Source organism: Nicotiana tabacum, chromosome 4 (genome assembly GCF_000715075.1).
Source record: "Nicotiana tabacum cultivar K326 chromosome 4, ASM71507v2, whole genome shotgun sequence".
NCBI lineage: Eukaryota > Viridiplantae > Streptophyta > Magnoliopsida > Solanales > Solanaceae > Nicotiana > Nicotiana tabacum.
Genome location: NC_134083.1, coordinates 105255983 through 105275717, shown reverse-complemented (window position 1 = coordinate 105275717; position 19735 = coordinate 105255983).

The window sequence follows — 19735 nt, the reverse complement described above, 5'->3', positions numbered from 1 at the left end:
AAGAATATAAGTTGATAGAGCATAAATCGCGCAACATTTGCTACATATTGATGAATGGATATATATATGAGTAGCCTCACATGCTAAGAATATTACATAGCTATAAGTAGAAAGAATCATGTAATCCTCAGAAATGAGCCGTGATGTAATATAAGGATGGAAGTGCGATTTTAAAATAGTTACAACGTTCTTTATGGCTAAAAAAATATAGAATACAAAGGATGACGTAGCAAGTGGCTAAGGAATAAGGAATGGTTATTGTAACAAGTTACTCACAAACTTATATGTTATGAATACGAGTTTATCTATTGAAGATTGAATGAAGTCTGCATGATTGATATGAAATGAATTTGTATAAGATATGATCCCTACGGACGGTCTATGAATGTGTAGGTGTACAGTGAAGCCCTATGGACAGTCTATGAACGCATAGGTGCATAATGAAGGTTGGTTATAGACGGTCTCAGTTGCACGCATAGCCAAAACTTAGTATTATGAGTCGTACAGACGGTCTACTATGTTACGCGTACGAGCTACTATTATTTATGTTTATGAGTGAGCCTTACGGAAGGTCTCTTATGAAATGCGTAAGTGTCACTTTTATGTTTCAATGTAGCCCTAGAGATGTTTGATCTGTCTTAGGTAAGTATTCAGATATAAGGTATGATGGCTAGAAGAATGTGATAGATGAAGCTTCATAATATGATGGTTTCCAGTATAGTTAACATATGGGAACAAGTTCAGGTATATCATGACATGAATAAGATGTATATACGACAGCCGCGACATCAGATGTTCTCGGCCAACAGAGCCTTCCTTTTTTAGTCTACATCCTTTAGAAGGTAAGTTCGATAATTCAATACTTATATATGTTACGAGTCATAATAAGGTAAGTATGATTCCCGGATCTCATTGACCCTCTAGATTTCTTTCAGTATATCATATATACATGTCAGTTCAGTTTCTATTAAGTTATCCATATGTTATCTGCCTTACATGCTTAATACATTTCTTTGTACTAATGTCCCATCGTTGGGGCACTGCATTTATGCCTCTCTTATCATAGACGGAGTTGATATCTAGCTGAGGATTGGCAAATCTCCATTTCATCCGGAGTACATCCGAGTCTAGAGGTTATCAGACTATCCTATTTATATGTATATACACACACACACACACACTCATGGGTAGGTCAGTGTCCTGTCCTGACCATATTTTGATGTCATATACTCTTAGAGGCTTTGTAGACACAGGTTTTGTATGTATAACATATCAGAGGACTTGACGGCCCGTGTGTATCCATGTTTTGAGTATGATGGCTCACATATACAACATTTTCCCACTTATAGTTAGACAATACAAGTTGTGGCTATTTTGGCCCATGATAGTTTCAGAAAGAATCAATTCAGCCAAGTCGGCCTATGTGTGTTCTAGTTTTCGTCTAATGATCATGATTTTCAAAGTGGTTTGCTCAGGCCAGTACGGCACCGAGTGCCAGCCACGCCTCCCCTGGTTTGGGGTATGACAAGGTGGTATTAGAGCCGTCATATCCTAGGGAGTCTACAAAGTCGTGTCTAGTAGAGTCTCACTTATGGGTGTGTTGCACACCACACTTGTAATTGAGAGGCTTCAGCGCATTTAGGAAATGTTACCCTTCTTTCGTTTCCAAATCGTGCCATAGAAATGAGTCATAAGAAGTTAGTATGAAGCTTATGTCATATTGTGTATGCACTAGAGGTGCAAGTATTATAGTAGAGCTTTAAGGGGTGGATGTAAATTCCACCTATGAGGAAGGAAGGTTATGAAAGCGACAAAAGATGCGATGCAAGATTTAAAGGTAAGTAAGTAAAGGTGAAGAGAGTACGAGATACTCAAGTACGAAAGGTTGTGGATAGTCCAGACTTCAAATATAGGGCTAGAAGCACTGTGATTTAGTATCCAGAACTGATATTGGTGTTGACAGTAGCATATCTTCCAGCCTATGGTTTCCAGGCACCCAGAGGTCTAGTTACGAGATTAAAGAAGAATTAAAGGCAAAGTGATGTCTCGCTTGAGGTTCCAAAATAGCATAAGGAATTCTATGATATTAGCAAGTAAAATGAAGGTTGCGAGTAGTATTGATAGATACATGTAGGTCGCAAGCTAAATTATGGTAGAGCGATAAAGTTTTTGGTAGACAGGAGTAAGGATAAGAAAAGATGAGTAAGAAGGTGACGAGAATAGGTAAGACCTCAGGATTAAGCCTATCAAAACAAGAGAGTTGATGGTTTTCGTAAGTTATAGAAAGCTCAGTATAGCTTGAATGAACTCAGAGGAGATTAAGACTAGGAGCATTTACAAGATATGGAATGCTACCCTTGAAGTAGAATAGGAGTGTAAGTGTGATAAACCATAAGAGGATGATATTTAGGAATATAACTTTTAATTGAAGTAATGATTCAATGATATGGGATTTTATGACTTGCACGGGATTAGAATACCTCCCATAAGATGAATCACATTGAGATGCTATGAAATACGATTATTGAATTATAGTATCATCCCTAAGGTGGATCAAGCACATAACTTCAAACGTTAGCCGACGAGACGTAAGCCCTAGTGAAAATGTATTAAGTAAGGAGTTTCAAGTTATCACTAGTGGATTATAGTCAACATTAAGGTGAATCAACAATAGATGGATAAACGTTCCAAAGTATGAGATGAGATTAGGCTACCATTATTAAGATGAACTGTAATGAAGAAGCATTAAAGGACATATATTTATACATATAGGATAAACAGTGAGAGAGTAACCTGTAGTTGGGTAGCAGACCTCAGTAATAATAAACCGGAGTAAGTCTTATGGTATAGTATGAACTACCTAGATACAGTAAAACCATAAGGATATATAACCGAAGCTATGAAACAGAATATAGCAATAGTCGTAAGTTCGACAAAGTACCAAGCGAAGAACTTCAGTATACCTATGGATGCCTAGAAGAACATCTTGTCATTGTTTTGTATATGTTAGCAAAATGAGGCCTAGAGAAAGGCTAGAAGCTGGAGGAAAAAGAAAAGAAGAGTCACGTAGGCATGCGTACAAGGGCAGAGTCGTACAGCCTACATGACGGAAGGTAGCAACAATTACGAGATTGGAAAAATTCCGACCACAGGTTGTGGTTTGAGAAAGAGGCCTAAAGGAGGGGGAGAATGCCTTGGCCTTTAGATTTATTCACAAAATAGTTGCCTAGATGGAACGGAAAGTATTAAAGTATTCGTAAGAGTTGTAGGCTGTGATACTTATAAGAACATCAGCCAACATTCGAGGACGAATGTTCCAAAGGGAGGAATAATGTTACACCCTATGTTATCGTACGTAAGAGTACATCGCAAGTCAATTGATGTAATCTTAGAAATGAGATCATATTTGAAAATACATAAAGTAAGTTAATCATGTTACCATAGAGGTTACAAATATTAAATATCACGAATAACAATTACCAAGATGTTTAGAAGGCTTAGAAGCTAAACGAATTGAAAAAAATAAGTTTCGTTGAAAGTCGACAAGTTGGGAATGTTATAACATGTACTTTTGGGGTTAGACTAAGGTTTTTAACATGATAAGGAGGTTATGTATGAGTTATTTTAGTCGTATGATAGTCGTGTTTATGTTTTGAATTCAAGCAAGTTGTGGAACAAAAGTTGGCCAAGGTCATCACAAGTTATATTCATAAATGTGCTGAAAATTAGGTCACATATAACTGAGCTTTTCTCCCAATATACTTGGAATTACGGGATGATCCACCTACCAAATTGAATATCTACGAGTCTATTTTCCAACGCATTAAGATTTTTTATCAATACGACATTGGAGTAGAAAGATATTGTGAGACCGCGCAGACTGGTAGGTGACAAGTAGGTACATCACCTACTTGCTTAAATGAAGGGACAAAATAAATCCCCAAAAGGGGCAGATTGAGGGCGCCCAAGGGGCCCTTTATATGGGGTAATTATATCACATTTTCAACATAATAGCATGAGCAAAATACAAGAGAAACCCCCTGCAGCTCCTCCCCCAAAAATCCTATCAAGTGATACGAAGCGATTCTAGTGCTGAAAACCCCGGACAACTTGCTAATTTCCCTTTCTCCTTATTGTAGTTGCGTTGGGTGACTGGTTTTGGATGAAGAGGGACTAGGTTTCGTGGGTTATACTCAGTCCAAGGTAAGTTTATGCTTCTCTTTCCCTTATCTAAGCTTCTACGAGTTGTAGCTGGATCGTAAAGACTAGAACTTGCGAGTTTCGAAAGAGTAGTATGTTGTTTGTTGTGGCATCACTGTTGGCTGGTTGTGAACTTAATTTTAATTTGAATTTATGGCTGTTTTATATGAGAAGAGGCTTAATTATGTTTTTTTGGTTGTGTTTCTCGATTTGAAATAAAAGATAATTCGCAAACATGTTTTAGTAATCTGAAAAATAATGTTTGAGTTGCTGAAGTTGTGGGACTATTATGGGGTCATTTTAAAGTTGTATTGTGGCTGAAAATTAGTATGGATAATTGAATATGTGTCGGTTAATGTTGTTGATAAATTCTGGAAGGAATAAGGGGATAAACTATAGTTGTTTAGTCACAAACCAAGCTTGCCGCTCATCGGGATTGTTAAACTATTTTGAAAGGCTTATTATGAGTATTGTTGATGTTGTTTGGGATGTTGTTGGTTGTTGTAACTTGTGGGAAGTCATATAAACAGGGGAGGTGCTCTCCGTTTTATCGTAGAATAAAGTGTGTCATTCAAATGCGATAAGTTATTGCATTCTTATTGTGACGAAAGTATTGTTCATTGCTTGTAGACACATGAGCTACAGGTTAAGTTAGCTTGAGGATTGGACAGGATATTTTGAGGTATGTAAGGTATTCCTTTCTTTTCTTTGGCATCATTCCGTAAGTTATGTTGCCCATATAAGGAATAGGGGACGAGTCTTTATATACGTACTATACTGATGATTAAGGTCCGTTCACGAGTATATTCATATGAATGTTGAAATGGATTGTGTTGGTCGTAGTTTCATGTATTCCTAAGGAGTAAATAGAGTCTTCTGTAAGGTCCTTGTCTTTTATATATACCAAGACATTTAAATGTTAATTAAACATTACATACGAATGGTCTGATGAATCAAAAGCAATATAGTGTATGTATAATGAGGGATAGTTATATATGAATTGTTCAAATGAATTCTTTGACCTAAAGAATGGCACAATTCCAATACTTATATGTTTGTGTTCATGAAACTGATAAAGACCCACGAAGACAGTTACGTTGCTCTCAAGTAAGGTTGATTATACATAAGGGTGATGTTAAGAGACGATATACATTACCTATGTGTAAATTATATATATATATATATATATATATATATATATATATATATATATATATATATATATATATATATATATATATATATATATATATATATATATATATATATATATATATATATATATATATATATATATATATATATATATATATATATATATATATATATATATATATGTGTGTGTGTGTGTGTGTGTGTGTGTGTGTGTGTGTGTGTGTGTGTTTATGTAGAGTGGCCTCACATGCTAAGAATATTACATAGTTATAAATAGAAAGAATCATGTAATCCTCATAAATGAGTCGTGATGTGAAATAAGGATAGAAGTGCGATTTCAAAATAGTTACAACGTTCTTTATGGCTAAATAATATAGAATACAAAGGATGATGTAGCAAGTGGCTAAGGAATAAGAGTTGATTATTGTAACAAGTTACTCACAAACTTATATGTTATGAATACGAGTTTATCTATTGAAGATTGAATGAAGTCTGCATGATTGATATGAAATGAATTTGTATAAGATATGATCCCTATGGACGGTCTATGAATGCGTAGGTGTATAGTGAAGCCCTATGGATGGTCTATGAACGCATAGGTGCATAATGAAGGTTGGTTATGGACGGTCTCAGTTGCACTCATAGCCAGACCTTAATATTATGAGTCATACGGACGGTCTACTATGTTACGCATATGAGCCACTGTTATTCATGTTTATGAGTGAGCCTTACGGACGGTCTCTTATGAAATGCGTAGATGCCACTTTTATGTTTCAGTGTAACCCTAGAGATGTTTGATCTATCTTAGGTAAGTATTCAGATATAAGGTATGATGGCTAGAAGAATGTTACAGTTCCAGTTCCATAATATGATGGTTTTCAGTACAGATAGCATATGGGAACAAGTTCAGGTATATCATGACACGAATTAGATGTATATACGGCAGTCGCGACATTAGATGTTATCGGCCAACGGAGCCTTCCCTTTTCAGTCTACATCGTTTGTAAGGTAAGTTAGATAATTCAATACTTAGATATGTTACGAGTTAGAATAAGGTAAGTATGATTCCCGGATCTCATTGACCCTCCAGATTTCTTTCAGTATATCATATATACATGTCAGTTTAGTATCAATTAAGTTATTCATATGTTATCTGCCTTACATACTTAGTACATTTCTTTGTACTAATGTCCCATCGTCGAGGCACTGCATTTATGCCTGTAGGTTCAGGTATCCAGTTTGATGAGCTCCTATCATTACGAGTTGTGGTTAACTTGGCCTATGATAGTTAAATAAAGAATCAGTTCAGCCAAGTCGGCCTATGTATGCTCTAGTTTTTGTCGAATGATCATGAGTTTCAGAGTGGTTCGCTTGGGCTAGTACGGCACCAAATGCCAGCCACACCTCCACAGGTTTGGGGCGTGACACAAACTTTTGAAGTCTAAAACCCATTTTCATAAATAACTTGTTAGAATATTTGATAAATATTTATTATTTTGATTTTGATGGGTGATGAAACGATAGGTGGAGGAATGTTGAGGAATGATTAGTTTTGGAGAAGAATGGGTCAGATCTTTTTTAGTCTGGTTGGTACCTTGTTCTGATGATTTGACTGTGGTTTGTTTTCAGGTTAGAGATGGCTACTGGTTGGTGGTGGTATACAATGGCTGTTATGGTGTCCAAGAGGTGGAAAAAGTGAACGAAACTTATTTAATATAGATTGATTTTCGGCCTACTGGTGGAAAAGATCTGCTTTCTTTTGGTAGAGGGTTGGCACCATGGTAGACTTTGCTTGGCCTCAGTGAGGAGAGGTAGAATGATGGCTACAGAAGAGATCAGTGAAGATGGAGAAGATGAATGGTTGAGTAGCATTGGTGGATTTTGCTAGTGAAGATGGAGGGAGAATGGGTAAAATTGAGATTTTCTTTTTTAAATATTTTTCCTGCAAAGAGATAGAAAAATAATGTATGTAAAAATAAATTTTGATGTGTCAAATTCTATGGATATCAATATCAGTGAGTTTGAAAGACACGCAGGGTCGGAGGGATTTAATATAGTGTGTATCAATAAGTATAAGTATCCACTTGACAAATTATTACTACATCGACTGGAATGACAAACGCGGACAAGTACAAAGATCTACTAGACTATTCTGCCTAAAATATATATATTAAAAAATAAATTTAATGGATCCCAAGGAAAAAAACTGAACATACTGGAGGTATAGGGTTAGAGAATATTGGGGGGGAGGGGGGTAGGTTACGATAATACATATGTACTTTTTACCTAACAACTTGGCAGCCCAACAGCTTTTGCACCTATTTTAAAGAACAAAGACATCAATTAGAGTCCGGAACCAAAATGTGGTTCTTTTGGACTCAAACGACCGAAATGTGCGGAAAAAAGAGATGGTAACCCAAATATGTATAACGCCCTTTTAAAGGGTGCTATACCTTAACGGCCGTTTGCCCGTTAAGGTATAGCGCCCTTTAAAAGGGCATTATACATGAATTTAAAAAGACGGGGTATAGTGCCTTTTATTACCGCGCTATAGTATAGCGCCTTAATAAACGGCGCTATACCCACATAAAAAGGCTCATTCCCTTCTCCACCAAACCAGAACTCCCCCTCCCCCTCCCCCTCCCCTCCCCCCCAATTAAAACAAAAATATTACAGCGGTCTCCCCTCCCCCATTGTCAACGAAAAAAGCTCGAGTGGAGCCCACCCCACCCGTCCCAAAAAAAATAAAGATTCTCGGTCCCACATCCTAGCTAAGGTGTTATCTCGTAGTGGGTTGCTCATTTCGGCTCCAAATCACCAAATCTTCAACTTTCCAAAAATCTTAAATCGAGGTATTCCGACTTAGTTTTTGTTAAAACTCGTATAAAAAATACATATTAGTTGTTTTTAATGTGTTCTATATTGTTTTGTGATTGTTTTGCGATTTAACTAATTTGTTATTTTTATCCGGACTATGATATTAGTGTGCTAAAATAATTAGTAAAAATTGAGAAATTATTATTAGCCATTAAAAAAAATGTTAATTCGTTACCTTTTACTGTGATATATGTATTTTCGTGAATGTTTTGTGATTAAATTTATTTATTGTTTTTAGCCGGTTTAGATTATTTATTTGCTTAAAGACTAGTAAATAGATAAATTGTTACTTTAGTTTCCTCTAGTGGTAAGTCCTTGCTATACACCATTTTAAATGGTTCCGGCGGCCAATAATGCTCAGCACCCACTGGCTGCAACTGCCCACTATAGGTGTTTAAGTATGCAGCAACACTATATTCTTTATCAACGTAGTTGGTTGGCCCTAAACCTGTATATTGAAAGCACTTGATGGCATGTGAGCACAACATGTGGTAGATGGACCATTTCCCACAAGATCATAACTTTCTAGCTTCATTTATAGTGTGTGTATTATTCCCCCAATTTTGATGGATAGCGGTGCGAACTTCAAAAATATTTCGCTCATTGCAATATTGTAAATATGAATGCCAATGTGCTCGCTGCTTGTATTTCTCAAATATTTTCATTGGTATTGGCATAAATTCAACACCCTTTTCCATCAATGACGGTGCACCTATAGCCCTTTCAACAAACCTCTCCGCCATCTGCTTGAATGACAATCGTACCATGGCAGTGACAGGCAATCCACGTGCAGACTTCAATAACCTATTGAAAGACTCTGACACATTTGTAGTCAGAATTCCCCATCTTCTACCACCATCCGCATGCAAAGTCCACTTGTCAAGCTCATGTCGCATCAACCAACGATAGGCTACCTCATCTTCCTGCCTGATAGATTCCATGCGCCTCCTGAATTTACACTCTTTGTGATCTGTTGCAGCTATCCACATTATATCATGCAAATCCTTGTTGGGATATGCCTTCTGGAAATTGGCCTTCAGGTGCCTCACACAATAACGGTGGTAGGCATACGGTTCCTTCCATGCACAGAAATTCTGCACTGAACTTAAAATACCACCACGCCGATCAGATATTAGACAAATACCTGAACGTTGTTTGATAACATGCTCTTTCAAGTGGTTCAAAAATAGTGTCCACGACTCTTGGCTTTCATTGGCACAAATAGCAAAAGCTAAGGGAAATATACTTTCATTAGCATCTACTGCAACGGCGATCAACAACTTAATATCATACTTTCCATAGACATGAGTGTCATCTATGGATATTACCGGCCGGCAATGCAGAAAACCATCAATTGCTAGTTTAAAAGCCCAGAACACATATTTGAATATATGTTCTGGTATTCCCGGACTCCGCTCAAGCTTCTATTGAACAACAGTCCTGGGGTTAGAGTGTTGCAATGCAGCCATGTACCTGGGTAGAGATGCAAAGGACTTATCCCAGTTACCATAAACAATTTCAAACACACATTTGCGCCCGAGAAATGCCTTTCTTTTGGTAATGGTGCACCCATATTCCTGGTGGACAGATGTTATACACTCTTTGATCTTGTACCTTATGGACGCTTCAATGTATGGAATCAAGACAAGAGAAATCAAGTCAGCATTCAAGGTAAAATAATTCCCACTGAATGTGTCCATTTCACAATTGTGGGTGCCAATGTATTTACCCACAACCCACATATTTGTTTTCTTCTTCCTCGCACGCAGTATCTAATTACAACCCATAAACCATCTACGGCAGACTACCTTGTATACATCTGGAGATGACTCACGTACCGTGATCTAATGATACTCTTTTACGCTATACATTAGCACCGCCCTGGTTAGGTGCTGTCACGACCCAAAATCCAACTAGTCGTGATGGCACCTAACCCAACCTGCTAGGTAAGCCAACTTTCAATTATCCAATTCCAATAATAATTATCAAAGCAATTTAAGTGAATAAAGATTTAAATCTTACACAATCCCCAAGAACTTGTAGCACAAATCATGAGCTTCTAAGAATAGAGTATACAAAGTGGAAATGAAATAATTACATAGTCTGTTTGAATAATACATAAACAGAACTTTTATAAATCTAAGGCTACCCTGAACAAGAGGCAGCTACAACAGGAACGCAGTTACATCTTCAAGTCCCGCAACCATCGAGCACAGCAACAACAACAGCAAACATTGCACGTAATGTGCAGAAGTGTAGTATCAGTACAACCGACCCCATGTACTAAGTAAGTAACAAACCTAGTCGTAGGTTGAAAGTAGTGACGAGATCCTACCAAGGTCGGGTCCATAACCAATAGTCCACAACAGTTTATAACAACATAAAGCAAATAATACTAGAAGTAACTCAGAGATAAAATGCTCAGCCAAATCATGATTTCAAAAATAATAGTTCTTCCTTTGAAATACATCAGCAAAAACCCAAATCATTTGCCGAAGCTGCCAAAAATATGAATAGTTTGAAAACAATAAATTTCTCCCAAGATCTTTTCAATAATAAATAAGATGTTTCCTTTCCCTTCCGGATAACCCGTGTAAAACAAAAGCATCACTATGTCCATCTCTCAAAATGTTTGAGAAATTATGAATGATGTGATATTGTACAGCATGAGAAAAATACATCTCTATGCCTATATGTCATGTGTGCATGCCAATGCGATGCAACTCAGTGATAAAATCATAAGCAGCTCCTCGGGCAGAAAATCACTCATATACAGCCCCTCGGGCAAACCTCACAGTCACCTATGCCTCTCGGGCATACCTCGCAGTCACTCATGTCACTCGGGCATACCTCACAATCACTCATGATACTCGGGCATACCTCACAATCACTCATGCCTCCCAGTCACTCAGCACTCGGCACTCGTGCTCAGTAGGTACCTGCGCTCACTGAGGGTGTGTACAGACACCGGAGGGGTTCCTTCAGCCCAAGCGCTATAATCTGCACGGACAACTCACATGCTGCACAGACAACTCACGTGCTGCACGGACAACTCACGTGCTATAAAAATAAAGTATATAAAGCATGTTGCAGGCGGGCAGCCTCGATCCACACAATAATCCTCACAATCACGCCCTCGGCCTCACTCAGTCATCAATCTCTCCAGTGTCTCGGGCTCACAATGTCATGAAAATAGCCTAAAAATGATGATATGATGTATCAATAAATAACAACAGAGACTGAGATATGATATGCAATGAAATGAATATGAATGAGTATAAATTTTCAATTTAAAACAAATAATTCACAGCAATATGACCTCTGTGGGTCCTAATAATACTGGAACATAGCCTCAACATGATTTTTAATATGCTTTTCAGCTCAATTTCTTTAACTCATAAAACCGCATGGAAAATGCCAAGATCATTTAACTACAAAATTCTATAGAAACAATTATGTCACAATTTCTATAGTGCACGCCCACACGCCTGTCACTTAGCATGTGCGTCACCTCCCAACAATTCACGAAATACATATATTCAGGGTGCATACCCTCAACTCGGAGATTAGAAGAGTTACTTACCTCGAACAAGATGAATCCAATTTATGAGCGTATCAACTCCCGAACGGCTAGAATCTACCACAATTAATTTGATTCCGTCCACACAATTTATAGGAATTAATTTCATATCAAAATGCTAATATTTTCCACAAAATCCCAAATTATGCCCCCCAAAAATACCCGTGGGGCCCACGTCTCGGAATCCGACGAAACTTACAAAATATGACAATCCATCCAATTACAAGTTCAACCATACTAATTTCACTCAAATCTGACTCCAAATCGGTATTCAAACTTGAAAATTTTATTTTGTGACATTATAGAAATTTCCTTCTATTTCTCTTGAAGATTCAATAATCTTACACCACAAATGAAGATTAATTCATGTAATATAATCACAAGGGAGTTAAGAACACTTACCCCTAGTTGTGTGGAAACTTTCCTCTCCAAAATCACCCAATCCGAGCTCCAAAATACGAAAATTGGTGAAAATGTCGAACCCTCGAATTTAAGGTCTTGTCCCAGCGATTTCTGCATCTGCGGACAAGGGGTCGCATCTGCGACCTTCGCTTCTGCGGGAAAAATCTCGCTTATGCGAGAACAACTTGGCCAGAGATAATTGCTTCTGCGATGCCAAGGACCGCACCTGCGGTCGCGCTTCTGCACTCAAAGGTTCGCATCTACGGACTTGCCTCTCCCTCAACTCCGCATCTGCGGAGCCTCGCTCGCACCTGCGGGCTCGCATATGCGGTTAACTCCTTCGCATATGCGCCCTGCCCAGGCTAGCGCAGCTATGCTTCTGCATAAAAAGGGCTGCATCTGCGGCACCGCACCTGCGGCCAATTCCTCGCAGGTGCGATCACACCAGAAGACAAAAACATTTCAGATTTCTTCTAAGTCTGGATTTGATCCGTTAACCATCCGAAATTCACCCGAGCCCCCTCAGGACCCCGTTCGAACATACCAACAAGTTCCATAACATATCACGGACTTACTCAAGGCCTAAAATCATATCAACCAACATCAAAATGACGAATCGCACCTCAAATCAAAATCATGAACTTTGAACTTTCAAATTCTACGTCTTATGCCAAAACATATCAAATCAATCCGGAATGACTTCAAATTTTTCACACAAGTCACATTTCATATTACGGACCTATTCCAATTTCCAGAATCGGATTCTGACCCCGATATCAAAAAGTCAACCCCCCGGTCAAACCTCCAGAAACTTCATCTTTCGGCATTTCAAGCCTAATTCCACTACGGACCTCCAAATAATTTTCCAGACATGCTCCTAAGTCCAAAATCACCATACGGAGCTATTGGAATTGTCAGAATTCGAATCTGAGGTCGTTTACACATGTCCACATCCGGTCACTATTTTAACTTAAGCTTTAAACCTTGGAACTAAGTGTTCCAATTCATTCCAAAACCTCATCGGACCCGAACCAATTACCCCAGAAATTCACACAACAACTGTAAAGTACAATTTGAGCAGTAAATGGGGAAATGGGGTTGTAATACTCAAAATGACAGGCCGGGGTCGTTACATTTTCCCCCACTTAAATATGCGTTCGTCCTCGAACGTGCCAAGAGTTGTTTCCAAACCATCTAATCATTGTTCCATCTTACCACACACGTACCCGGGGGTGAACCCACGTCACCCTATTCCACATAGGCTTGACTACACAATACAACTAAAAATCATTAATTTAACCTTAGCCCATAAACCTTGGAGTTTAATTTCCAACCTTTAGAATTTCTTTTAAGACACAAATCTTACATTTACACAGCGTATAAGTCCGAACAAGTTGCATCGAGCTATAACTATAACCACGGATATAATCAACCAACATATTACACAACTCGCATGCTCTTAGCACCATTCCTGATTGCAGTGACTACTCCAAAACCAACCACATACTAGTATTAAACCCATATCGAACCAAACCTCATCCCAAAACCTTCGTACACTGTTGATAATAAAAGAAACACACGAAATTTCATGACCACTCACTAGATCAACAAGTCACGGAGCTCTCTCGCCCCAACCAGAACCGTAATCACTTTCTGAGCCGACTTTCAATATTATACTCCCGAATATACCAAAATTAAACCTGATAGTACCCATTCTAGGTCTAATGACCTTATATTACTAAACACAATTATTCCACAGACATGTCGCACCAATATAACTTAGAGCCATAACTCGTGACATCCGTGCACCAATACACAACAATTCAGATGTACTCAGTCATGAAAAAAAATGACTCAAATGAGAGAACTACCCCGCCAGATTAACAAGTACCGCCACAATGAAATGCTGAAAATTCATCACACACCGTAGAACCATCACCCGATCCTAACACAAGGTTCATACCTTAACATAACTCTGCTGCAGTGCATGACCCCATCCAAATATTGGTCCATATTACCTACCTTGAGTCACCCTGCTCAAAAATCAATAACGACGGAGAGGCAAATGACCAAAATGCCACATAAAACCTGAAAGAACATAACCATTACGCAATCGATCATGCAATACCCAAATACTCATCACGCTCGAATTCCGCTATAAGGCTCAAATAGAACCGCACCATCTGTGCACATAACCAGTGAATCACAACTCCTCATAGCATAAAGGAGTAACTCACAGATCATTTCAGAACACGAATAAGTTCAACATCAACCGAATGACACATCCTTCAATAATAGTAGTATGGAGCCAACCATTCCGGCTCAGTATAGAATACACATCTTAATTGGGCCTACCTATAGACCCCCAAATCAGCTCGGGTTACCCACAAATAGATAAAAACAATCCCTCCAAAAATCCATAATGACTGAATCATAACACATTTTATCATCTGGCTAGCTCCGGCCAGAACTTCACAGTGCACAACCATGAAACAATCTGCTCCTGAGAACTCCCAATCTCCAAATCCATAGAACAAGCGAATCACCATATTTGATTGCATCTCCACCGCCCGAATGCCTAACACCTCTCTCATACACGATCATCCCACGAGAAATACTTTAAAATTTCTTCCGTGCCACTTGGCAAAATTTGAATATCAGCAGTCGATCAACCAGGAAAAATGCCGCAATACCTATGAGATATCCATAATTCAAAACATAGTGCGCCTTCTGAAATATACACTCTACTCACGCAATACCAAATAGTTATAGCATTCATCTAAAAATCGAAAACTGTTCATGACCTCTAAGAATTTATGACCTCCCTTTCAAAGCTAAACCATGACCTTACACACGCCAACCTTAATCCCACACAACACACCGCATCTATCATGCCATCATTTGAAAAATACGAGAACCTCATAATCATTCTGAGTCATAAGTAAAATGCATATCTGATCAGCCAAAAGCGTTACATTTGATCCCATCCAGTATAAAATCACAATACTCAACATACTCCTCAAGCCGGTAGGAAAATACCCATCTCAAACCGTGGTAGAAAACCTCGAGAATGCTTTGGAATCCATTTGCACATAATCCGGCCATCAGAGTTGAATCTCTATAAATCAACCAAGTCACATAGGTCGCCAAGCCCAGGAGTATTGCCACAAAGCACATGTAGAAAACCCCCCACATCATAAGCACCCAAATAACCGATCATATCCATTACCATACTAATCCAACCTACTACCCGTTTGTCTTATTTTCTCCGAGTTTCTTCTGAATCTGTCTTCGGATTAATACTTCTCCTTGCTAAAATGCCACGATCTTTAGCCACAGCTCACCCCACAAACCTAGCATAGAATCACAATGCCCTACGACCTATAAGCAATTGTATTCTTCTTAAGAACCTTCAAAAATACCACAACTATAACACTTACTCTGAGAATACCTTATGTGAATTTGAAATTGTTCTTCTTACCTTCCTTATACAAGAATGTAGAATCCATAGTCATATAGAATTTCCACAAGTCCAGGCACCATCAAACACAAATCTCGGATTTTATCCATACACAAGTCCGAAAACATTCTCAATTGCTATATATAATTCTCAAATCCACTGGAATTTTCTCGGGAGTCACCCACTTTGCTCAAATCTAATTGCACCGCCCAAATGGGCCAAAATACACGTGCCTCATTAGCACCACAACACTCAAAGAAGTAACTCTACTTTAACACCACATATCAAATTCATACTTCGTGCGCACTACATCATTCACCTATAACCACTCACTCATCACACAAATTTCATATACTCATACATGCAATATAATCCTTAACCAGGAATTTCCTTATTCGAGTCATCCTCGATCTCAACTTCTGCAAGTCATAGCTAACCCACAAGTATGCCTCAGACCAAAATTAAAATTTAACACCTAACCATGAAATCAAATTGTCAATAGCAGACTCCCCTACTTGGCTCAAAGCCATAGATTAAAACATTCCATAACTCACAATACCAATACTCTCTTACTGCCATAATGCCACAGTCAGTCCAACGAAACTTCTTCCCAAGCTCATACAATGCCAACCATTAAAATACCTCAATCATCCACTAAGCTCGTATTCATCCTCTTAACACACAAGTCAACTTCCTCAACCAAATTCAGATTCAAATCTCCACCCATACACCCATCGACAGAAAAGAAACTCTCTACTCACATCATAAGGAATACACCTACATAGATTACTCTGCATGGGATAACCCACATGCTTAGCCTCAAACTAGTATCTTGTTATACCCTTTCGCAGTCACAATTAGTATGCAATCACTTAGTCTATCTGAGTCCAAACTCACTAACCAGACATGAGAGTTTGGTCTATCCCAAAATTTAACAATGTGAGAGATCCTTCAAAATATTCATTACTCGAGACTGTTAGTCACATCAAATCTAAAATCAAGCACCCAATGGCTTTTCCTTTACATTTCAAGGAAACACTTCTCGTCATATTCCAATCATTTTAACACATCCCGTGATTACATCATACCCATCACACCATCATTTGGCTCATCGAGCCATAAATTCCATTGTAGGGTCATTACCGTACATATAAGTCTAATTGTACGAGTTACAACTGAAGCTACCAAGCTTAAGCTGCGATCTAAATCTGGCCTCAAGTCCTCCAGACTGGCCCATCACCAAAACATAGAATGCTCATCTCAAACTTCGTTCATGGAATCACAAGCCGGCGATGCACAACTGATACCGAGCGCTCATGTGCGCATACGTATACGTAGAAGGAATTCAAAGAGTTTATATCTCAAGCTGAATCAATCTCGCACGATAAGGAAAGAAAGTTGGGAAGAATATATCCTAAATGCCCTGTAGCCTCTCGAAGATAAGAATGGACGTTATCATACCGATCCGCAAGACTCTACTAGACACTTGCTCATGACTTGTAGAACCTATGAACCTAGAGCTATGATACCACCTTGTCACGACCCAAAATCTAACCAGTCGTGATGGCACCTAACCCAACCCACTAGGTAAGCCAACTTTCAATTATCCAATTCTAATAATAATTATCAAATTAATTTAAGTGAATAAAGATCTAAATCTTATACAATCCCCAAGAACTGGTAGTACAAATCATGAGCTTCTAAGAATAAAGTATACAAAGTGGAAATAAAATAATTACATAGTCTGTTTGAATAATACATAAACAGAGCTTTTATAAATCTAAGGCTACCCTGAACAAGAGGCAGCTACAACAGGAATGTAGGTACATCTTCAAGTCCCGCAACCATCGAGCACAGCAACAACAGGAGCCAACATCTGTACGTAATGTGCATAAGTGTAGTATCAGTACAACCGACCCCATGTACTGAGTAAGTAACAAACCTAGCCGTAGGTTGAAAGTAGTGACGAGCTCCTATCAAGGTCGGGTCCATAACCAATAGTCCACAACAGTCCATAACACCATAAAGCAAATAATACCAGAAGTAACTCAGAGATAAAATGCTCAGCCAAATCATGATTTCAAAAATAATAGTTCTCCCTTTCAAATACATCAGTGAAAACCCAAATCATTTGCCGAAGTTGCCAAAAATATGAATAGTTTGAAAACAATAAATTTCTCCCAAAATCTTTTCAATAATAAATAAGATGTTTCATTTTCCTTCCGGATAACCCGTGTAAAACAAATGCATCACTATGCCCATATGTCAAAATGTGTGAGAAATCATGAATGATGTGATGTTGTACAGCATGAGAAAAATATATCTCTATGCCTATATGTCATGTGTGCATGCCAATGCGATGCAACTCGGTGATAAAATCATAAACAGCCCCTCGGGCAGAACATCACTCATATACAGCCCCTCGGGCAAACCTCAAAGTCACTCGTGCCTCTCGGGCATACCTCACAGTCACTCATGCCACTCGGGTATACCTCACAATCACTCATGCCACTCGGGCATACCTCACAATCACTCATGCCTCCTAGACACTCAGCACTCGGCACTCGCACTCAGTAGGTACCTGCGCTCATCGGGGGTGTGTACAAACTTCGGAGGGGCTCCTTCAGCCGAAGTGCTATAATCTGCACGGACAACTCACGTGCTGCACGGACAACTCACGTGCTATAAAAATAAAGTATATAAAGCATGTTGCAGGCGGGCAGCCCCGATCCACACAATAATCCTCACAATCACGCCCTCGGCCTCACTCAGTCATCAATCTCTCCGGTCTCTCAGGCTCAGAATGTCATGAAAATAGCCTAAAAATGATGATATGATGTATCAATAAATAACAACAGAGACTGAGATATGATATGCAATGAAATGAATATGAATGAGTATAAATTTTCAATTTAAAACAAATAATTCACAGCAATATGACCTCTGTGGGTCCTAATAATACTGGAACATAGCCTCAACATGATTTTTAATATGCTTTTCAGCTCAATTTCTTTAACTCATAAAACCGCATGGAAAATGCCAAGATCATTTAACTACAAAATTCTATAGAAACAATTATGTCACAATTTCTATAGTGCACGCCCACACGCCTGTCACTTAGCATGTGCGTCACCTCCCAACAATTCACGAAATACATATATTCAGGGTTCATACCCTCAACTCTAAGATTAGAAGAGTTACTTACCTCAAACAAGTCGAATCCAATGTCGTACAAGCTAAACAATGCTCCAGAAATCACATTATGTGCGTATCAACTCCCGAACGACTCAAATCTACCACAATTAATTTGATTCAGTCCACACAATTTATAGAAATTAATTTCATATCAAAATGCTAATATTTTTCACAAAAATCCGAAATTACGCCCCCAAAAATTGCCCGTGGGGCCCACGTCTCGAAATCCGACGAAACTCACAAAATACGACAACCCATCCAATTACAAGTTCAACTATACTAATTTCACTCAAATCTGACTCCAAATCGGTATTCAAACTTGAAAATTTTGTTTTGTTATTTTCCTTCTATTTCTCTTGAAGATTCAATAATCTTACACCAAAAATTAAGATTAATTCATGGAATATAATCACAAGAGAGTTAAGAGCACTTACCCCAAGTTGTGTGGAAAATTTCCTCTCCAAAATCGCCCAACCCGAGCTCCAAAATCCGTGAAATCTCGCTTATGCGAGAACAACTTGGCCAGCCATAATCGCTTCTGCGATGCCAAGGACCACACCTGCGGTCGCGCTTCTGCGCTCAAAGGTTCGCACCTGCGGACTTGCCTCTCCCTCAACTCCTTATCTGCGGAGCCTCGCTCGTACCTGCGGGCTCGCAGATGCAGTTAACTCCTTCGCATCTGCGCCCTGCCCAGGCTAAACCAGCTCCTCTTCTATGTAAAAAGGGCCGCATCTGCGACACCACACCTGCGGCCAATTCCTCGCAGGTGCGATCACACTAGAAGACAGAAATTTTCCAGATTTCTTCTAAGTCCGAATTTGATCCGTTAACCATCTGAAACTCACCCGAGCCCCCTCAGGATCCCA